Below are 14,232 nucleotides of genomic sequence, written 5' to 3' on the forward strand. Positions count from 1 at the left end.
GTTTTTTTTGTTCGCTACACCTCTCTAGATTGCCCGAAGAGTTACAGACTTCCAATTTGAAGGGCCAAACTCTTTGCGGAGAAGACAGGTTTTTTCTCCACATCCCGAAGGATTCTCGGACCGCATTACACTCCTTAAGAATCTACACTGTGGAGCAGAAGAGAAGATATACCTCTCAACCACATCACAGATCACAATCTTCTCAATACTCACCATCTCTGTGCTGTTATGAGCCACAGTGTAAGAGGCCCAGGGCTCAAAAGTGAGAACATTCTGCACCCCAGTCCATGACCACTCAAACTGCCTCTTATAAGCACTTTGATGAGCTGGTCGGGGGCCTGAACAATGATACCTTACAGCATCAGCTGCCATCTATACACCTGTCATGCCACTCAGAAGTTACCTTACGTTACTTCACAGCAGTTAGGACCAGCTGTAGAGCAAAGAGAGAGATTTCTAGCCCTGAACCTACAGGGTGCCTACCTCCATATCTCAATACAACCATCTTACAGAATATTTCCTACTGCTTACCTTTGGGGCAGGATCGTTATAGGTACTGACTGCTCCACACAGGGTAGTCTCCAAGGTTCACTTCATTGTAGTGGCATACTAACCCCGGTACAGTGACTGGACTTTATCAGCACCAACCTGATGCAGTACAAGCGAGAGCGCTCCTCTCACTACCCACATTCACCACCCTGGGACACATGTCTCCCTAATATGCTGGGGAGCTCACCTACACAACAACAAGGTTCAGGACAAATGGTCTTCCACAGAAATGACCTTCCATATCACTCTTTTGGAGCTAGGGGCTGTCAGGAGTGCCTGTGCACAAACTTTGCCTTTCATCAAAAACAACACACAAAGGTTATGATGGACTTAGTGTGACCTGTATGTTTTGTATAAACTGCCAAGGAGCTGCCAGATCTCCCTCCCTCTGTAAGACAGCATCAAACTTTGGAATTTGTACACCCATCACAATGTGCTCATCTCAGCTGTCTGTCTACAAGGGATACAGAACGGGATAACGAACAGTCTCAGTTTGAATTTTCTCACGACAATGAGTGTATACTGAATTCAGAGGTGCTTCAAGATATAGCCACCCTTTGGGGAAATATTCACTGGCAGTTGCCCTCATCTTCCTAGTGGACAGGGCCCACTTGTATGTCTTTTCCCAGTTTCCTACCCTATCCAAGATTCTGTTGAAAATTCAACGAAACAAAGAGTTATTGTGATTGCCCCTCTTGACTATGACAAGTCTGGCTCCCTTACCTGACACAGATGGCAATATGCCCTCCTGTTCCTCTGACATCAGCCCATTCCTCACCCGTCTCTCAAAACAATGGGCTGACCCTTCACCCCAACCTATGGTTCCTCCGCCTCCAGGCTTGGATCATTCTTTGTTCCAAGGCTTAGAAGCAGAATGCTCTGAAAAGCTGAAACATGTTGCAACACAACCACAAGTTGACCACTCCACATACCTATCTACAAAATGGAAACGACTCCAAGTTTGTACCATTCCAAATGGACAGACCCAACCTCATCTTTCCTCCCTCTGATTTTGCACATTTTAAACTCTCTCTCAGCTCCCTTCAGGTACATCTCATGACGAAAATGGCTTCCCACTTGGGGTTTGCTCAGCCACTAATGCTGAGACTCTTTAAGGGCATTGGGACTCTTCCCCCATGTGACACCACCCGCTCCAGCCTGGGACTTGAATCTAGTTTTCAGGGCTTGGACTAGACCTCCCTCCAAGTCTAGGGCAACTTGTTCTCTCCTACACCTGTCCATGATGACAGCATTTCTAATTGCCTTCACCTCAGCTAGGCACATAGGAGAAATAGCGGCCCTGATGACAAAGGCCATGAATGATGTGTGTGCCTTTAAAATAACTCTAAGACCATATCCCAAGTTTCTCCCTACTTTTTCTGCACTTTCCATATGAATCAACAGATCCATCTCCCTGTTTTTTTCCCAAAACCACATTGTGACAACTGGGAAACAATTGTGCATATGCTAGATATTAGAAGGACATTAGCATTCTACTTGGACAGGACTAAAGACTTCAGGAAATCCCCTAAACTCTTCCTTTCGTCCACAGAAAGATCCAAAAGCTCTGTGATATCTCCTCAAAGACTATCCAAAGGAGTCTCTAGTTGCATTAATCACTTAGCAAGGGCGCAACTTGCTTCTGTCCATACGCATGCCATGAGATTAGTTCCTACCTCAATCACATTCCATAGGGATTCCCCTATCTCCCCAATCTATAGAGCAATGATTGGGGCCTCTGTCTATACTTTCGCAGAACATTATGCAATAACTGAAGATTTGGCCGCTGACACCATCTTCGACTCCACAGTACTATCTGTAGTAAAAGACTCCTCTCTGAAGTGCCAGCCTCCAGTAGTGGGTACTGCTCTGGAGTCACCTAAAGTGGAGCACCCAGAGGGACACTACTCAAAGAAGAAGAGGAAGTTACTCACTTTGTGCAGTAACAACGGTTCTTCGAGACGTGTCCCCCGATAGGTGCTCCACAACCCGCCCTCCTCCCCTCTACTTCAGAGTTCTCTATAGGGCTCTGTGGTAGAGAAGGAAGTGAGGGGGGTTCGCCCGTGCAGTGCTAAATAGCCTCGAGGCAGACCACAAGGGAGGGAGAGCACATGTGCGGGCTCAGCGGGACACTGCTAACCAAAAATCTCCGATTAGAGGTGCAGGGGCACACAGACACCTAAAGTGGAGCACCCATAGGGACACACATCTCGAAGAACCATCGTTACTGCACAAGGTGAGTAACTTCCTCTTTTGTAATCATAGAATATCAGGGTTGGAAGGGACCTCAGGAAGGGGTAATACTTGGGACTTGTAGTAAATTATTCCTTTCCACTCTGAAAATAGCAGAATAGTCCTGTATTTCACACATCAGGCCTGAGTCAAAATCTCCCCTTTCATACCATACAGCAAGTGATGGAGAAGGAGCCTTTGTCATTTTAAAACTGTTCTAGTCCATCTGTTAATTTATAATGACTGCAGTATCTGGACATGTGCAGATTTTTTGTAGGAGTATTATTTTGTGATAAATATATTTTATAGTTTTGTACCAATAAAACTTAAAGTCCCAATAAATCAAGAGATCAAGGAAATTGTTCCAACTGCAGTTCAGAACAGCTATGCTATGCTCCCCTTTCAAAACTGTGAAGTAATCACTGACAGCTGTCACCACGGAGGCGTAGGGAGGAGGACTGCGGAGCTGATGAATACACACTGTAATATCACAAGGATAACACGAGCTGGCCAGATTAAAAACAATCTAAATTAAATAAATGGAGAGGTGAAATCTTTAAGAAGTGGCAGTGGAAAGGTATCTCAATAGGACTTCATGCATTAATATAAGCCTTGGTTTCTTTAAGTGAATGCTGAAAATCAGACCTCTAAGGTTTCTCAAGATGGGCACCCAAAAACTGAAGCAGCCAAAATCACTTGGTGTACAGTTTTCAGAAGCACTTAAATCCCATCTTCAAAACTGAGTTAGGCACTTAAAATCTTAAGTCCTACAGACTTTCAGAGAGGCTTAGGCTCCTAAGGGCCAGATTTTCAAAGGTATTTGGTCATGTATAAATGCAGATAAGTGCCTGCTAGAATTTACAAAAGGTGCCTAAGCAGCCTATTCAAATCCCATTGAAATCATGAGCGTTAGGCATCTAACCTGCGTAGAAGCTTTTGAAGGTCCCACTAGACCTCTATTTGAATCTTTAGGCACCTAAATATTTTTGAACATCTGGCAGTAAATCACTTTTGAGCATAGGACTTAGGCTTCTAAGTGTGATTTAGGTGCTTTAACAACGTTACCCCCTAGGAACTTCTGAAAATCTTGGCCAACACTTCGAAGACTGGGGATGATTCTAAACTCAAAGGAACAGTGAATTTATGCAACTCAAGGGAAGGGGAGAGGGTTGTGGTGGAGGAGGGAGAACAAACAAAGCAAGCAAGCAAACCAACCCAACCACAAACTTACATCAATTAGACACGTAGGCTAATGGATGATCATTGTAGTTCAATACAGATTAATGTTGAATAATATATTTGAAAATGAGGGATACAAAAAAAAGCACGTGCTATAACATACTGAGTAGGAAAGAGTTTTGTGAATTTCTGTACAAAATTCTGTAATGCTTCTAGGCCAACACCAAGTATAGCTTCAGTGAAATTAGGGTTTTTGTTGTGCTAACAGAATAGCATGAAAGTCAAATGAACCACGGTTCCCTGTATAAGGCTAGATCTTATATAAACACTAGTGTAGCCTAAAGCATCCCAAAATAGATAATTTCAGAGACTTTCCTTCTGCTTAGTCTCCCAAAGTTCACCTGGCTCCAATTTAAATAAAAATGTTGAAATGAAGGTAGTAAAATAGCCAAAGGGGTGAATAGAGCAAATAATGTATTATTAAAAAGGACAGAAGGGGTCACTAAGGCCCCAGTCTTTCAGTCAGATCTGTATACACAGATCTTTATGACTACACAAAGTCCCATGGAAGACAATGAGATACTCCATAGGTGCAGGGTCACCTGGATTGGGTCCAAAAACTGACCACCAATTATCTCAAAGACTCTAGAGGGTTCGTTCAGACAAAGATTTGGAGGCAATGAATGAGGAAGGGGAAGAAGAGGAAAAATACTAATTATTTGAGTTAACCAAACTCATTGTGTCTAATTCTGAATCCAGTACAACATCTTGGATGCAAAGTTCAGAAGCCATTTGACATGATTTTTGCTTTGCTCACCCTAGGAGAATAAAAATTAATTGTACTTGTTGCTGTTCCTACACAAAAATGTATCCATTTAATACACTGTAGATAAAAACATACACTACTTGTCATTTACTTTGAGGGCCCTTCATGGCCTACCCCCAACCTACTTATTAATTCTCATTCAGTATTGAGAGGTTGACTCCCACCTCCAACTGGTCCATAACACCAACCTCCATCATCTACTTGTTAAATTTGCAAACACCTGGGTGCTTTCTCCCATGCTGCCCCTCATACTTGGGAGAAGAACCCTGTAAACATCTGCAAAGCCACTTAATTTTTCTTCAGATCTCTCCTTAAAACTCTCCTTTGCCATGATGCTTACAAAAAACTTGACAACGGCTAGACTACGAGTATGGAGACCGCTGCTTATCATGCTGACCAATATTGTCTGATTGGTACCTTGCACTCATGGCAGTCATTAGTCTGTGTGTCCATCTGATGTCTGTTTTCCTATCATAAGCTCATTGTGGCAGAGACCATCTTTTTATTCTGTGTTTCTACAGTGCCTAGCATGATTGGGTCCTGGTTCATTACTAGGGCTCTGGGTTGCTACAATAATAATAATGTTGTTGCAAAATGCATGAAAAAACGTCATGGTAGTGAAAGTATACAGTATAGATACTTGGTTTTCCACAGATTACAAATGGTAATGTTCATTAAAATGTATCAGTATTGAAAAGAATTTCTGCAATTGCTTTTACCTTCTGAGCCAAGATTAATTTGTTAGTATAAGAATCATCAAATAAATAAAAACAAAGAACTGTCATTTACAGATGCCTTCAGTTGTGAATTTCCAAACTGTTAGCTGTTCTAAAACTATAGTATCGATCCTGCAAATATGTTTAACTTTACTAAAATCAGTAGGACTATTGATGATCTGAGAAAAGGTTGGAAGGATCAGGGCCTATGAAGCTCTTTATAAGCAGAGAACAACATGTAGATAAAGATTTTAGTATTCATACTTTGTGATAAAGTGGATTGTCCCTTTAGTCATAGATATTTGTTTGAAGTAGTCATTTTAGGCTACAATGCTGCAAACACATATTTAGTAGCTCAGTAGTTCCACTGAAATCAATGGAAATATTTAGGAGCCTGATTTAACTGGGTGCTTAAGCATGCATCTTTCTTCAAGCACAAGTAGCCACTGACTGCAGTGGGACAGCTTAAAGTTAGGCATGAGCTCCATAGAACTGGTCAGGAATTTTTCACCTAATATTTTTCAGTGGAAAAATGTGGTTTCTGCAAAATCAGAATTTTCCATGGATTTGATTTCTGATCAGGGAAATTGAATTACTTGAACTTGCACTGCAGCAGCTCAGCCAGTAGAGAGAAAATGGAGCATAGCCATATCATTTAGCCAGAGAGCCCAGCCCACAAGTGAGAATCGGGACATGAAAATCTGGACTACAACCCCATGAGGAGCTACGGCTGCTCAAGCAGAGACAGGTAATATAAAACTGACCCAATATGGAATGTTTCACTTGGTTTTACAAAAAAACAAAAAACGGTTTGATCTGAGAATGTCAAAACATTTTATTTTGATTTAAAAAATATCAAAACATATTGGTTCCAAATAGCATTTCCAAATAGAGTTTTTTCTGAACTTTGTTCCTTCTGTATTTTGACTTTTCATCTGAGTTTTGGATTAGAACAAAGATAGAAATAATCAGAATTTCCCACAGAATGGAAATTACTTTTTTCATTCAGGTCTAGTGCTGATAAGTAGCTTGCTGAATTATGTCCACCGAATTGGGCCATATAGGGATTATTTGCAGGTATAAAATTAGGCACTTAAGTATCTTGCTGAACTGGGGTCCAGGAGCTGAAAGTTAAATTTGGAAGTCTTTGCAGCATAGGGGTTTTAATAGTTACCTGATCTATTGATTACATGTTAATTAGAATCCCCAATTTAACATTCTGTGATTTGGCAGGGACTTGGCTCCGGATCAGAAGCAGAGTTATTATTAGGATGCGAACATGACATGTGTGGTAGAGACACTCACACTTAGGAAAGGCTTTATGGTTTTGTGATATCTTTAGTAGCACAATTAGCAAAGTCACAAACATTCCAACCCAGCAAAGAAGGTAGAGATCATATAAAATGATCATCTTAGCATCCATATACTCACACCAGCCTTTGCGGAAAAACCACAAGTGGTATTCGTCACACTTATCCTCACCATCAACATTGTCACCACCGAAAGTTGTCATCCTGGCATCTCCCCAAGCACGGAGGCCAAGATACAGCTTTTATAATGTGTTATGCTGACTCCCTCTATGCCTAATGTATATTCAGTAGGGGTTTCAGACCCTTTTCCTTATCTGTATTTCCTCATCCTACTAATGTTGGGGTATCCTTCTCTCATAGGTTACTAGGCCTTTCACCTCAAGCTTATTAGCATATACTTCAGTTAGTTACTATAGCACTCGTTTGGTCAGACAGTTGCTGTTGTCCCTAACTTAAAATATCTAAATTGGATATCAAATGGCATCTTGTGGTTAGCTGTCAGCAATTTAGTCATACTTGTGTATTACATTCTTTGTGACAGCTTATGAATAAGGCTATGATTTAGTCAAGGGTTGTTTTAATAAAAGTCATGGTCAGGTCACAGGCAATAAACAAAAGTCATGGCCAGTGACCTGTCCATGACTTTTACTAAATACCCCTAACTAAATCTTAGGTGCTGGAGAGTGGGCAGGTGCTCTAGCAGATGCTGCTGCTCTGTGTGTGTGTGGGGGGGAGAATGGGGCTGCTGCTCCAGGCGGGGGACCCAGGGCGACACCGCTTTTGCTGGGGCGGGATTGGGGGGGGAGGGCTGCTGCTCCCAGACCACTGCTCCAGGGCAGCAACTGGGACCAGCTGCCTGGGGCCACCAAAGGAGCGCCAGTGTGGCTGGCCCCAGCTGCTCGGGTGGCCCCGGGGTCAGCAGCATTAGCTGCGGAAGTCACGGAGGTCCCGGAAAGTCAAGGAATACGTGATTTCAATGACCTCCATGAAAGACTCGCAGCCTTACTTATGATCTAGGGTTACTCCTGGTTAGTTGCTTACGCTGAGGCTTTTGGGGTCTGTTGCCTCAATTAATTTAACTAAGCTACTGTCTTACAGGCCTTGATACTTGTGGGCTCATTGCATTACTGTCTTAACTTATACCTATGCCTTAGCTAGCACATACCTATAGGCTAATGTAACATAAATAGTAAAGATACCTCTCTATAATCAGAAAAAAAATGTAACTTCTATTCTAGCCCCATGTTTTCAACATTCACAGATTCCTTTTTGTGCTGGAACTGTTCATGTTTTCTTTGGCTGAATTCACATTTTCTATTTTTCAAAAACAGTTGAGCCCTCCTAATTTTGTTCTGATAATGCACAAATATGTCAATGCTAAAGACCTGAAGAAAACCTCTGTGTAAACTTGAGACACAATCTTTCAACAGCAGAAGTTGGTCTAATAAAAGATATTACCTCACACACTTTGCCAATGCTACAGAAAGTCAACCATTGTTTGTGAAATTTATAAACTCCATGCTGAAGAGAATTGCTGAAGTAGGCATTAGACCTGCCTTTCCGTCCAGGCCAAGCTGCCATTTAAATCTTGGTTACTTGAGTTAGCTTTCCATTGCTTCTGAGTCCTAACTTGTGTTAAACGTTACAGGTGGGTTTCTGGGACTCTTGGATGGCGCACCATAATCCAGGCTAACTAGAGCTGTTCTTTTCATATATCTGTCCTTACTGCGTTCCCTATCTCTTTCCAGATGTGAATTGTTAGAATTTATTTTCATGCCAGTAGCCAAAATCTCCCCTCACCATGAGGATTTCTCCAGCATGACACCCAGTTTGAGTGAAATCACATTTAGGTTTCAGATTTTCTGAAGCAGTTAAAAGAAAAAGATTATGCTAAGCAATAAAAACCTTGGGCTGTGAATAATTTGAATTTTCTGCATTGGTTAGAAACAATGATTATTTCAACCAGTGACTTGTAAAAAAGCATTTGACTGAATTAATCTAAAAATACATTTAAATGTCTTCTGCAAGGCTATAATGACATCTCAAAATTCCTTCTGATAGATTTTTTGTTCGAACAATGAAAGTAATAAATGGTCATATTTTATCTGAACACTTCAGTTATTTCTCTAGACGTGAAAAGAAAAATAAGCACGCAGATTAGTAAAATAATGGCAAAGAGCTCAGCCTGCAAATTAATCACAAAATGATAAAAAGCAGAGGATCAGACCACAAGAAAACAAAAAGGGGAGTGGATGGCTCAAAGAATTGGTAATGGACAATGGAGCCTTGTACCTCTAAGGCACCCATAGGTATCTGGCCCTGTTAGTAGTGATTGAAAGCATAGGCACAGGAAGTAGGGGTGCTGCAGCACCCCCAGGTTTTACACAGGGCTGCTGGCCCCGTGCCCAGGCCTCTACTCTCCACCAGGGGCTTGGGGTCCAGCCACCAGCCCTGCTCCCCAGCCACTGATTGAAAGTTGCTACTTTAGAGTGTGTGCGTGCACATATGCTCTGGAAGGGGGAGAGGTGCAATAAAACCATTGATCCTAACAAGAACGTAAGTGAACTGCATGTTGAAAGAGCATTATCTGACCTCCTCTACCCCCAAAACTTTCCAGCAAAAAACAAAGTGACAAAGTACTCCACCACAGAATACCAAGTTTGAAGTATTGCATCACCAGAACTTAGGCCTTGCCCAATAATTTCATGGTAAGGCAAGATGATGTGGTGATTAAAATGCTGGCCTAAGACCCAGGAGATGAGTGTTGAACTCCTAACTCTGAAAGAGACTTTTCATGTGCCACCGGGCAAATAAGTCTATCTCTGTGTGCCTCAGTTCACAGTCTGTAAAAGGGGAATAATTATACTTCTGTTCACTCAGTGAGTCTGTCTCTTGCCTATTTAGATGGTAAGCTCTTTAGTGTAGTGGTGGAAAATATGTATAGCGCCTGGTAGAATGGAGCTCTGACTTCAGTTGGGGCATTTACTCACTATTGTTATAATACAAATAATAACCTGAACAAACTTATTGCCTGATCACGTGCTGGTGGAATGATGATGTTGCTAGCCCACAGCTACTTCTGCCAGCTGCTTTTCATGAGTATCAGACACACCACGGTTTATCCCCTATTAATTGGTCAATGACCTCTCACATAAATTTGTTGTCAGTCCAGTTCCTAGCGGACAGAGGTCCCTGTCAAAGAGGCCACGACCAGAATTGGTACTAATTCTCCTATGCCCCCCTTCTATCCCTGTTTACAGGCTCGGCAGAGAGATCAAGGATTTCCAGGGGACTGGACTAGATGACCTCTCAAGGTCCCTTCCAGTCCTATGATTTACAATTGAGCCATACTGATGGGGAAGATTGCACTGTCATTTCTTATGTTGTGGTTAAAGAAGACTCAAGTATCCAGGGATTTTACTGCTGTCAATTCCATCCACACTAAAGTCACTGGAAAGAAAAGAAATCTGAGTACAGAATAAATATTAATTTGAAATATGATCCTAAATCCACATTCTACTAGTGTAATTTAGGTTGGATGATTTTAGAAAACTAAGAATCCGGTAATAGGATACATTTTCAGTATTTATTTTTTCCTGCTTTTCACAGAGGCAAAATTATTTGTCTTTTCTGAAGCTGGACAAAATATCAGACAGTATCACACTTCACTTACAAAATTGAAGCATACAGTATTATTTTTCATGCTTTTCACATCTTTCCTGTTGTAGCTATTATGCCTTACAGAGTGGATCATAAACCAGCCACCATACAAGTGCATTTTTCATGCTTTTAGGCTGACAGACTACAGTGCAAAATGAGAACATATTGGGAAATTTCCTATTTCTGGTTTTTCATATACTTGTCATCTGTGACTTTGTTAACTAGAATTACAGCTAAACTTAACAGCACCTAGGGAACTATTATCCAACACTGACTGGGGTGGCCCTGGGCTCTTAGGTGAAAATTCATTGTTTTTTCTTTTCTTAAAGAGAAATCTGAAATAAATGAAGACTGCAGTTTATGTACTGTGGTAAAGCCAAATCCTGTGGAAATTTAAACACATCAGTAACTTTTACAAGAGTGGTCCCCTTGACTTCATCAGGACTCCCTTGTGTGTATAAAAGTTAATATGCTTAAGCTTCTGCAGGGTAAGGCAGAGGTGCCGTCTTTCTTAGGTGTCTGGGGGTGCTTGAACCCCCGCTTCACCCCAGGCCCTGCTCCCACTCCACCCTTTCCCCCATCCCACCTCTTCCCGCCCCCGTTCTGCCCCCTACCCTGAGCGCCCTGCCCTCGCTCTGTCGTCCCCCGCCTCCTGCATGCCAGGGAACAGCTGATTGCGACGGGCAGGTGGCACTTGGGGCAGGGGAGGCACTAACCGGGGGGGGGGGCAGGGCTGCTGGTGGGTGCTTTTTTTCCTGTGAAAACAACAAGGAGTCTGGTGGCACCTTAAAGACTAACAGATTTATTTGGGCATAAGCTTTTGTGGGTAAAAAACCCACTTCTTCAGATGCATCTCTGATACTTTTTTCCATGGGTGCTCCGGGGTTGGAGCAATCACAGAGTCTGCATCGATGGGGTAAGACAGACTTATAATAATTCCAGTTTTTATATCACTCTAATAGTTAAATCAGCAAAACAACTTCCCCACTGTTGTAGGCAACTGATTAGAAAACCTCTACACCAAATCTTTAGTTTGCCTTTAATTTTTTCCTTGATATTTACAGTATGTTGTGACAAATTGGAGCCATGATGGACTGCTTATGAATTCTGGATGATCCCATAAAATTTTATTATGAAAGACTGCTGTATAATCAGTACCTAGATGTATGTGGATCCACGACTGCTGACAAGTCCTGTATCCGATACACAGCAGATGGGGATAATGGGAAATACTTAAGGTTAATGACAGTACTTTAACTACATAAAGGTAATGCTGAAAAGCAGGACATCCAGTTTAGCTGACTCCTCTGAGGGTAAAAGAGAAAGTAGGAGCAGTGGAAAGTTACCCAAAAGACAGAACAAAGGAAGACTGAGAGCCCTTAAAGAACAAATATTTGTATGAACTGGGTACTTATGAATGTGTGGGGTCTAAGCACCGACTGCAGCAAGCATATTGCATGCAGGGGTTGTGCAAGATCAGGCAATGCTGAATGGTAGTCTTTACACCTTTGTCATTTTAATGTAAGCTTTTCTAGAAAAGAGATCATCAATTGTACTAAACAGCATAACACTTTGAGATGTGGTCAAATGTCCAGTAGGGACCATGAATTCCCATCTCCAGGGATGAAGAGATAGCATGTCAGCCCGCTAACACATCTAATCCACTCCAGTGAACTCTCCTTAAATTTCCTTGCACGTCTCTTCATTGTTGCCTTTGTTTTAGTCTTCCCTCACCTTTGAGAAAATTAGATACTTTTAAGGGGTGTGTGACAGGGTTGGGACTCACCACTGCAGTGCCTCCTGCTGACTCATCAGGGAATTAGCTCAGTCCAGTGTGGAGCACCCTCCACTGGTGGTGTCCCATCCATATCTCATCCTCTCTTGGCGCCTGAACCCATGTTGCTCCCTTCTTGCAGCATCCTCTTCAAGACACTGCCCTCCTGCAGTGCCCCCTAGTCCTCATTCACCCCCTTATGGGGGGGGGGGGTTATCAGCAGTCTTTCACTTTGCCCAGCCACAGCAGCCAACCATACCCCAAAGTCTAACCCCTTTTGCCAGGGGTCTGGTGCAGTCCACTATTTCCACACCCAACAGCTAGGTGTATGTACAAGGGGGAAGGGGGGACCCAGGCCCACCCTCTACTCTGGGTCCCAACCCAGGGACCCATTGGCAGCAGCCTTCCTGCCCGCCTTCTCTCCCCTTGTCCACCTCTCTCCCTGGGTCACTTCCCCTTCAGCCCCTTTGCACCAGTCCAGCCCTTCCCTCGGGGCCTGCAGCCTGGCAGATACCAGGCTGGAGTTCCCTCCCCCTGCTGCTAGTCCCCTCACACAGGAGACAGACCTTCACCCTCTGAAGGCCTGGGAGAGACTGCCTGCTCCCTTCCTGGGCTGCCTTCATATAGGGCTGAGTCTGGCCCTGATTGGCTATCTCTTACTCAGCCTCTGATTGGCTCCCTAACAGGCCTTCTATGATTGGCCACCCACCCGCACAGCCCCTCTGGCCTGCTGGAGCCCCCTCTAGTATAGGAGTGGTGCGGCCATCCCACTACAGAGTGACAAATCCAAATATGGAAAAACCCAATAATGTCCTACCTTATATTCAGTTGGTAGAGCTGCTTCAAAAAATGAAAACCTTCCAGGTGTGAAGAATATCCCAAGATTTCAATCTCATAGTTAAGAAGGTAATCTATCAAACAGATGTTTCAAATTGCTCCTTTATGTTAAGTTTGAGAATCAGTCTCTCCACTCCCTACTAGGATGTTTGCAATAAATCAAATGTCTATTTTTAAAATAGTAATCAACAAACTAAGAAGGTGATTTATAAGAAATTATGAAATAAAATCAGCCTCCACACTTCAATTAAAGTCAGCAATAAGTCAAATCTCTCTCTCTGTTCAGCTGGGAAAAGGGGGGGAAGGTCAGTTTCAGTTATTTCTAAACAATAAGTTCTTCCTTAAGAGATGTAGCAAATCAGTTATTCACAGAATGAGAAAAGAGTAAGTCATTTGCAAGATGTACTTTTATGAAAGAGTTGAAAAATATCTCCATTTCCATGGGAAGAAGAAAATCTGAAGCCTTTTGGTTACTTTTCAAAGACATGAAAAGAAAAATAAGCAGAAAGAATTGCTAAAATGATGGCAAAGAGCATGGAAGGAAACGTAATCTGAAAATGATGAAAAAATAAAGGTTTTGACATAAGGAACGTGCCGTAGAAGCAAATGATATTATTTTCCTATCCATTCAAGTACACGGTATTCAAGGCAGGATCTCATATTTTCTAATTCCAAATATTCTTTGACTGTTTGCCAAAGATCCCTTTTGATGTATTCAGTGCATAAGCCCGTACATTACACTACAGTTACTGACACATCATCTCTCTCTGTCTCTCTCTGTCTCTCTCTCTCTTTTAATACAGCAATAAATCCAAATTGCAAGGAAATATTTTGCGAGATACATCAATGCAGATCCAGAATAATTCCATTGACTTCACTGGAATTACTTCAGAAGTGCATTGGTATTAAAAAGTTTACAATCTTTTATAATCTTTGCAGTTATTGTTCATGATGGGATTTAATTTCTCTTTTTAATTAAATGTTTCTGTAGAGTACTTGAGATCCATTTTAGGAAATATTTGTTCTAAAAATTAAGACTTGTATTTTCAATATTTGTCATAATAGTTGAAAACATGAGAAAAGTTTGTTGTTGGGTAAACTGTATTTTACAGGTGGAATTATATTCTGTTTTTCTATTGGCCGCCTTCT

At 42.1% G+C, this 14,232-nt stretch overlaps 1 long non-coding RNA gene across 1 annotated transcript in view; it reads right to left on the reverse strand.

The window, feature by feature from the left end:
* Positions 1–13,544, reverse strand: part of LOC142072333 (uncharacterized) — a 116,479-nt gene extending 102,935 nt beyond the window's left edge. The window contains exon 1 of the long non-coding RNA XR_012668725.1: positions 13,064–13,544. This is a non-coding gene — a long non-coding RNA (uncharacterized LOC142072333). The remainder of the gene's footprint in view (positions 1–13,063) is intronic.
* Positions 13,545–14,232: the final 688 nt, after the last annotated feature.

The sequence above is a fragment of the Caretta caretta genome, chromosome 6, assembly GCF_965140235.1.
Source record: "Caretta caretta isolate rCarCar2 chromosome 6, rCarCar1.hap1, whole genome shotgun sequence".
NCBI classification, from domain to species: Eukaryota; Metazoa; Chordata; order Testudines; family Cheloniidae; genus Caretta; species Caretta caretta.